General features: G+C 42.5%; 1 pseudogene across 1 annotated transcript; it reads right to left on the reverse strand.

The window, feature by feature from the left end:
* Positions 1-3,005: 3,005 nt before the first annotated feature.
* On the reverse strand, positions 3,006-4,470 carry LOC104155106 (annotated as a pseudogene). Its single transcript, XR_696488.1, has one exon. The product of XR_696488.1 is annotated as a solute carrier family 2, facilitated glucose transporter member 3 pseudogene (transcript).
* Positions 4,471-8,637: the final 4,167 nt, after the last annotated feature.

The raw sequence follows: 8,637 nt of genomic DNA on the forward strand, positions 1-8,637 counted from the left end.
TCTGAGACAGAAACTACTAATACTTACCAGTTATTTTTCTAGGGCTTCCCTGCATTCACATTGAAGTTTTGTATTTTGTAGAGCTATGCTTCAGTGAAGAAGATAGGAGGTTCTCTAGCTATGAAGACAGCAAAGGTTCACTCCCCACCCCCCCAAAAGCTCCAAGCCTCTAAAACTCTTTAAGGCTATATTAGAGATTGAACTAGACACTGGCAACTACATAATACACTGCTCATGGCCTTTTCGGTTTTCTTCTCATAAAACCACTGTACTACTTCTACATGGTCAGTCTTTCAGATACAAAATAAAGAAGGAAGAAGGGCGATTTCTTCTCCTCACCAAATTCTGAAGAAGATTTCAACACCGAGATGTGAAATAAGTCTTAAATCTTACCAAAAAGCTTTCATTATACATATTCATCAGAAGTCAGGTTAGCAGTACTACTTCAAGTATTTTTGTTATAGTCGCTACTCAGAGAAGTGTCTTAAGACATTTTGTTTGGAAGTTAGAGAGTACTAAGTCTGCCAGAACCCCAGCACGCTACGGTGGGAGAACGGAGCATTCCAACCGGCATCCAAAGAGCTCTGAAGACCAGGGATAGCATGGAGATCTAAAATGGGTATCAGGAAAAACTTTTTATGGGAGGGTAGGGCAGCCCTGGAACAGGTTACTTGGGCTGGCTGTAAAAACTTCCACCCCTGTAGGTTTTCAAGACATGGCCAGATCAAATCCACAGCTGACTTTATACTGTGCTGACGATGGTTCTGTTTAAGCAAGATGTTGGACTACATGACCTCCCAAGGACCCTTCCAGCCAATACCTTCTATGCTTATGTGAAAAAGGTGAGAAAAGTATGTGTAGGGGAGAGGGAATGACATAGCTTGCATGTTCTGAATAGTAGGCAAAGATTTATGACTTTATCTGACAAGGACCCCCACACTGTGGCGTGTTTCCGAATCATTAAGTAAATTACGCAAACTCTTCTGAAAATCTCTGATAACACCACATTTGGCAAAGATACTTCTCATGTGGCTGAAACGACCCTCTTAATATGCATACGAAGCACGTACAAGAAATTTGCAAAAGCATTTTTGTCACATCTTAGTTTGAGAGTCTGTACTACCATGTACTTTTATTTTTACCTCCAGCTTGCGCTGTCTACACAAACTCAAAATCAGGAGCTGAACTAGAGCACATACAAGCACATTGACTGGCAAATCAGTGCTGAATGCATTGCTAACATATGGTACGGCAGAAAGTATGCTTTAGACACGGACCGCCACAGTTCTTTCAGCAACAGAGAAATATGAGCAGTGCTTCACCCTTAATACAGCTTACATACCGACGTCAAGAAAATCATACAGGTTTACTGAGAGAGTGAGTAGAGAACTACACCGACACCACAAGTTAACAAGAGATATATTTTAATATGTCTCATGGTTCCTGCATTCCCTTTTATGCTATGACTTTTATTTCAAAGAAAGGGATGGAGAGTGCAGCCGTGTGGACAGGAGGAGATGCACAGGGCACACATGCCGCACACGGTGTTTACAGCCAGCTGGGAGACAAGGCACTGCCACACCATTGCCCATCTCCAAAACCAAACAACTCCCATTTTTTCAAGATGTTTGATCTGAAAAAAGCATTATCATCACTGGTTACACTGAAATGCCAAGGTCAAATTAATTGCTACATTAAATTTCTTGAATAAAAGCTTTGTTTCTATATTTAAAAGTCCAGCAAGTTTCTTCCATCTATTTTAGATTATACTTGGAAATACTTTAAAATGGTAAATAAGCTTCACCCTTACAGGACCCTCAGTAGAACAGTGCTGAGTACAGAGGGACAATCACTGCCCTGGTCCTGCTGGCCACGCTGTTTCTGATACAGGCCAGGATGTTGTCGGCCTGCTTGGCTACCTAGGCACACTGCTGGCTCATGTTCAGCCGGTTGTCAACCAACATCCCCAGGTGTTTCTCCACAGGGCATCTTTCCAAGTCTGTAGCGTTGCATGGGGTTGTTGTGACCCAAGTGCAGGACCCGGCAGTTGGCCTGGCTGAACCTCATACAGTTGGCCTCGGCCCATCGATCCAGCCTGTCCAGATCCCTCTGTAGAAGCCTCCCTACCCTCAAGAAGATCAACACTCCTGCCCAACTTGGTGTCATCTGCAAACTTACTGAGGGTGTAGTCGATCCTCTTGTCAAAATGCCCAATCTCCCATTTAGCACTGCATGTTCTCCTCTACAGTCTTATTGCACCTCAAGTCTACAGCATCTTTTGTTAAAACACCTATTTTATCTTAAATGTTTGCGATTTAATTATCTGTACACTTTTGTATACACAATTTAAAAAATAAATATTTACAAAATGACATACAAAGAAACAAACTTAACTAAGAGTATGCTTTCAGTCTGTACAAAAAAACCAAACAAAATAAAAGAGCAGGAAAAATACACATGTAACTTGGTCGCCTTTTTTCTGAGGCTGAAAAAAGTGCACACTGGATAGGAAAAAGTAAAGAGATGGCTTTTTGGTAGGCTTGTGAAATTCCAGTGTAACACTGCACACATGCACACAGAGTAAGCAGACTTAAAGGGCTAGGGACTTGTTTAGTGGGTCACTTCAACTCACTACAAAAATAGTCATTAAGTTCAAATACATAACAGTCACCACATGCATAAGCATGTTAACCCCAAATAGCAATTACAGGTGAGAGAAGCAGAAATATTGCCAGCTCTTCTCTGTTCTGTTGATGTTTGTGACAAGGAAGATGAGATTATTTTTGCAACTGCCAGGTGCCTTCCAGTACTTGAAAATGGGAGCACCCAGATCAGATTTGCCTAATGCTGGTAAGCCTGGCAGAATGGGAGAGTATGTGGGTGCAAAGAAGAAAATAGCAGCAATTGAGGGGGGGAAGAAACATCCCAGTTCAAGGTTTTCTTTGCTTACTCCTTTAATCACTCTTTAACCATCTAAGAGTCAAAGAAGGGGTGTGTCATAAATCTTAGAGAATTTCTTTGTCGGGTTGTATGGTGTTCAGCTCCACCATGAGGTTCTTCTCTTCAGGTGATGTGGAGCTGTCTTCTGCTTGTCCTTCAGAGCCCCTGGAGATGTCTTCAAAAGTCCTTTGGTCTCCGGTGCTTTGAAGAATGTGAAGACAAAGAAGATGACCAGGAAAACACTGCAGATGAGGAAGACATAGGAGCCATATAATTTCTCTGCACAGGGGAAGAGCATTCCCACCAAGAAATCGGAGGTCCAGTTGGAACAACCAGCCACCGCCATGGCTGCAGGCCATGGGCCCTGGCTGAAGAGCTCTGCCACGATGAACCACGGGATAGGGCCAGGCCCAATCTCAAAAAAAGCCACAAAGCCAAAAGCGGCAGCAATGCTGATGTATTTGATCCACTCCACAATGTCCTTCAGAGCTAAAGTGACAGTCATCAGAACAGCACACGCAGCCATGCCACCCAAGCCAACTAAATGGAGAGTCTTGTGCCCTGCACGCTCCACCAGGAACAGCGATAACAGTGAAGACTCTGCTTACCACCCCAGCTCCAATAGTGGCATATACAGGCTGCGTAATACCAACTCTTTCAAAAATCCCAATAGAATAATAGCATACAGCACTGATGCCTGAGAGCTGTTGGGAGAGCTGCAGCATGATGGCAATTGTAATGGCTTGACGGGAATGTGGAGAACGGATGAGCTCTGGCACAGTTGCTTTCTTTTCCTGGGACATTTTAGCACTCTCTTCTTTCATCTCCAGGATGTCTTGAGACACATCTTGCGTATCATGGAGCTTCTGGAGAACTGCTTGCGCTTTCTCTTCCTCCATCTTGTTGATCAATAGGAAACGGGGGCTCTTGAGGCAGAAAAGAAGAGCCACACACTGCAGGGCAGCTGGGAGGACCGTGAATCCCAAAAGCAGTGGCCAAAGTTCTTCAGTCCCCATGATGCTCTCCAGGCCAAAGATCCGGGCCACCAGAATGCCCACGACAATGCCCAGCTGGTTGAGGGTGCCAAAGGTTCCACGGAGGCTGGTGGGTGAGACCTCACTTATGTACATGGGCTCAAAGCCAGTGCAGAGACCACAGAAGAGGCCAATAATGAAGTGACCGATTATCAGCATCTCCACTGCTTTTGCCATCTTAAGAGAAGGCCATAAGAGCACCATCGGCAAAGGCCAAGATGTTCACCAGTAACATGGAGTTCGTCCTGCCAAATCTGTTGACGAACAGTCTGAGAAAGAGCTGATCATACCTCCTACCAAGAAGATGGCCACAGAAAGGCGAGGAGTTCTTGGAAGACAACCTTCCCTCTCCGTTCTGACAGGGTTCTGTTGAAGAACCTCTGGATGATCTTCTCATGAGCATTGATGAGTCCACTGTTGTACCCAAACTGGATCCAACAGCAGCAACAGAAACAGCATAGATATGGGGCGCAGTGATTTTCTTTTGAGCATCCATCCTCGGCGACGAACGACTATCGGCGAAGGGCTGCCACTCACACACCTAACGGAATCCACGAGCACCTGGCTCTGCCCACCCACTGTGACTGCACTGCCGCCGTCCCGAGCCTTGACCGAGCCTACACCCTAGCCTACTAAAGTACCACAAAGTACTTCAATGAATAAATAAAAAGACCTCCCAAATACAAGACAACTTAAGACAGTGTCAGTCTCTAAAGCTAGACTTGAAGACAATACAGCTTTTCTAATGCTGTACGTATGTACGCTTCAGCAAAGCTCCTATATAGTATACAGAGTGCATTTTATATATGTGTGTATATATATTTCTACTAGTTAACATTCTACACTATGTTAAGGACAATGAAAGTAAATACTTTGTCATACAATATTACCGCCTATCCTTACAGGGCTGGAAGAATCACCAATGATCGTGTGCTTCAGCCTTTCCTGTAATAAGAAAAAGCTGCTGTACATTTATGCTTGCCTGTACTTCTGATACACAGAACTTAAACACGAGGCGAGCTATCATTTTGGCAAATGACTAAAGTATTCTATTTAGTTACATTGGTCCCTCACCTGCTACAATTACCAATAGAATACTACTACAAAACATTATATTTGCAACAGAAGGAGCTGTAGAAAGGTATTCGTACACAAAAATGCAGAAGGAGGTGTGATTGGTACAGCTGACACATGTACATAAGACAAATTAGCTTTAAGCAAGGCCTACAAATAGTGACAAGCTGGAGAAGAAATTGTGTTCTGCTCAGACTCCAGAACACATTAGCAGAGCGAATTTCTCTACCTTTCTTCACCAACTTCATTTACATCATAAAACAGAGGACTCAAAAATCAAAGCAATACAAAAAGTAACAGCAATGCATAATCTCACTGTACATATTTTTATAGCATTGAATTCCAAGTTCTGATATTTCTACTATATCAAAAATTAATCACATTGTCAGGAAAACATTACCTGCTACCGTTTTCTTTTCCCAACATCTCTTCTGGATTTTTGGCAACGTCTGACTTGCCAAACTGAGGACATCTCCTTATATCCAGCATTGTGTTTTAAGTGCACACTCACATTAAGAATGTGAAACAGTTGGACTGCAGAGCTCTTTGGGGTAGGGGTGTTTTACAGTCACAGTACTTCTCCTGCAGAACTTCTATTTGAAGAAAGGTTAAGAAAAAGAAAGTGTCCCCTCCCCAAATGAAGTGAAGTCAAGAACTCTACCAAATCAAAGGGGATCAGGGCCCTCTGCTCAGAGCACGTCTACGGCACAATCCACGAGGCAGCTGCAGCCTGCAATCTCCAAACCCACGTGCAGCCACAGCCGATTGCCTGACCTACAAGTCACCTACCAGCTGTTGCTGGCACCAAGAGCTGCTGCCCAAGAAGAGCTGACAACTAGAGCAGCCAGGGACAAGAGTCTCCTCTCCTTCATGGCATGCTCCCCAGCAACAGGTTAGCCTCTTACACAGCTGGAGGGCACATATACATGGAGACCAACCACACCATCACAGGAGAGAAACTTGGCAGGACCATTGCAGGTCTGGTCTGGTCTGGAACACAACTCTTTCGAGAAAAGAGATGTTGCACAGAGCAGCAGGGCTGGGATCTTGCTCAGATTTCTAACCCAAGGAAGAAAGGGGGAGTGATGAACATATATTTATGAAGTTCTTAACGCTTTAGGAGTTCTTGGCATGCTTTACGTGCAAGTGCTTTCAGAAGGGAGAAGGAAAACTTTCATTTGAAGTTTTTTGGTCATAACTTCTTACCTGCAGATGAAGACACAGAGATATCTGCTTATGCAGTGGGCTTAGTGCAATCTGCTACTTCAGGCATAGGTGTCAACTCTGCTGACAAGGTCAGTTGCTAGAAGAAAAAAAAAAATTGAGACTCTGTTATACATTAGTAAAACTACCTTCTTGAGGGTGAAGTCCTATTCCCCCTCCTCTCTAATGCTTTGGAAAAACACAGTGTTCACCTAGCATCTATAGGTATGGGTATCTAACAGCCTGCTACATACAAGTAGTATTTTATTTTTTAAAAGTTAATTCAAAAGAAATGTGGAATATTGCACTTAAGTTTCTACCTCTCATACCTTATGTGAGATTTTTCCTGCTATAAATAATTAAGCGTGATAAACAACATTTCAACAGCTTCTCAGAACACCAGGAAAAACTAAGCACTGTATTAGGTAGTCATGAGCATCTACCACTGCTAAATTGTGGAATAATCTCCTATATTTGCAATCTTCTTTCCTAATTATCTTTTTAAGGAAAATAATCCTCAAACTAGGGGTGTTCCAGATGTGAAAACCTCTAAGTGCTCTCTTGAATTGCATACCGTGACTCCCTTGCATGGCCAATGCAAGTATAAGAAGTCAAACAAACTAGGCAAGGGTAACAAATCCCAAACTGCTAATTAAGACTAATATTAATTAGCTTGGAAGGGCTGCTTACTACAATGATGTTTAACAGCATCATTGTGACAGACTCACAAACACTGCCTAGTACTATGTCATAGCCAAGGAGAACATGTGAGAAGTGGTCATTTTTAAACCTTCACCACCAAAGACTTTCTGAATAACATTTCAAGGGAATACATCTATTATGTGTAACACTAAATGGGAATTTTACAGTTTGACAGAAGCATAGAACAGATCTAAACCAGGAAAACTTTCCTCTAATCTCTCAGCATCTCCTCTTCCACTGTTGCAAGCCATTGAATTTTGTCTAGACAAACTGTTTTTCTCCTAGTATCTGTTAGAGCTTTATGAAAAGATCCAACAGGCACCAACTCCAGCGTAAGCATGTCATAAGGATCCAGAAAACAACAAAAACCTCTTAAAGATCTGGAAAGAAAGGACTTGCCTATTGTAAAATACTAGACCACACGCACTACACAAAGCCCTATAGGAGTAATTACTTCTTTCACTATGGCCAAAAACTTCAAAATAGGACATTCAGGAGCTCCAGAGACTTCAGGATATGCATCAAATCATTTTCACCACCAGCTGAATATGTAGCTTTCATTCACAAACCAATATTCATTTAATTCCTGAGTTGTCAGAATATGTTTTGGTGATGTGATGTTTTGTGCTTTTGTCCACTCTCTGGGCCCACTAACAACTACTAAAGGTTCACATGAGCCTTTTACTTTAGCTCTGAAATGACCATAATCAGTTTTTGGTGAGTTTATGCCTTTCAGCTGAGAAGCTGTAATTTCGTACAAGGAAGAAGTGCGTGTTAAACATCCTTAATGTATTTGCTTGCAGTTGCATTATAGAACATTGCTTTAGATTCTCTACTTGGGTTTATTCACCAAGTCAAACAGTCGCAGATAATGCTGACCATTTAGCCCACCACATCACGTTAAATCACCAGTGCTTGAGCCCCAGTTACTTATCAAACCCCACATACACAACATTAGATTAGGAAAACAAATTTGGTTGTAGGACACAGGTGGTGATTCAGTTAATCCAGAGATCTATATGCTTGAATTTTGCTGGGCGAGGGAGAGATAGAGAGGAGAAAAATATCATCTCACCCCAAATTATGAAAGCTCAGCTTCAAGATGCTGAAGTTGTCTTCATCTACTGCAAACTGATTAACTGCCAAGATACAAGTAGTAAACATTTCAGTTACTGTTCCTTGTTAGCTACTGCAGAATACTTTACACAACAGGCAAAGAACAGTGGATTTTTAACCTGAGAATGGAGTAGCTGTGATGCTGAACCAGCAGTAGCGACCGACACTTCCACTCAAACAGAGCTGCATTATCTTTAGCTCTATTGAGGCACTAAAGCTCTTCTCAGACCACTTTGCAAACTGAGTGGGAAGGAGTAAGGGTGAGAGCCACATTCTGTCCTTAGGGACCCCTATTAAATCAGATTCTCAACATTAGCCACTTCCTCTTTGTTCTCCTCAAGCCATATGGCTTCCTGACAAAATCTGTACAAACAATAAATCCATTAATCAAGCCACTGCTGGAGGAAAAGGCTTGCTTTTTTTTTTCCCCCCTCCTTTCCTTCATCAATCCAGACATTTTAATGGAGATGTTTTATGTATTTTATTTTATGGAAGTCCCAAGGAAAATACTGAAGTCTGCTTTGTTCTCACACTGCAGCCTTGTAGACTGGAGCCCCAATTCCAGTAC

This window comes from Cariama cristata, unplaced genomic scaffold (assembly GCF_000690535.1).
Source record: "Cariama cristata isolate BGI_N322 unplaced genomic scaffold, ASM69053v1 scaffold6228, whole genome shotgun sequence".
NCBI lineage: Eukaryota > Metazoa > Chordata > Aves > Cariamiformes > Cariamidae > Cariama > Cariama cristata.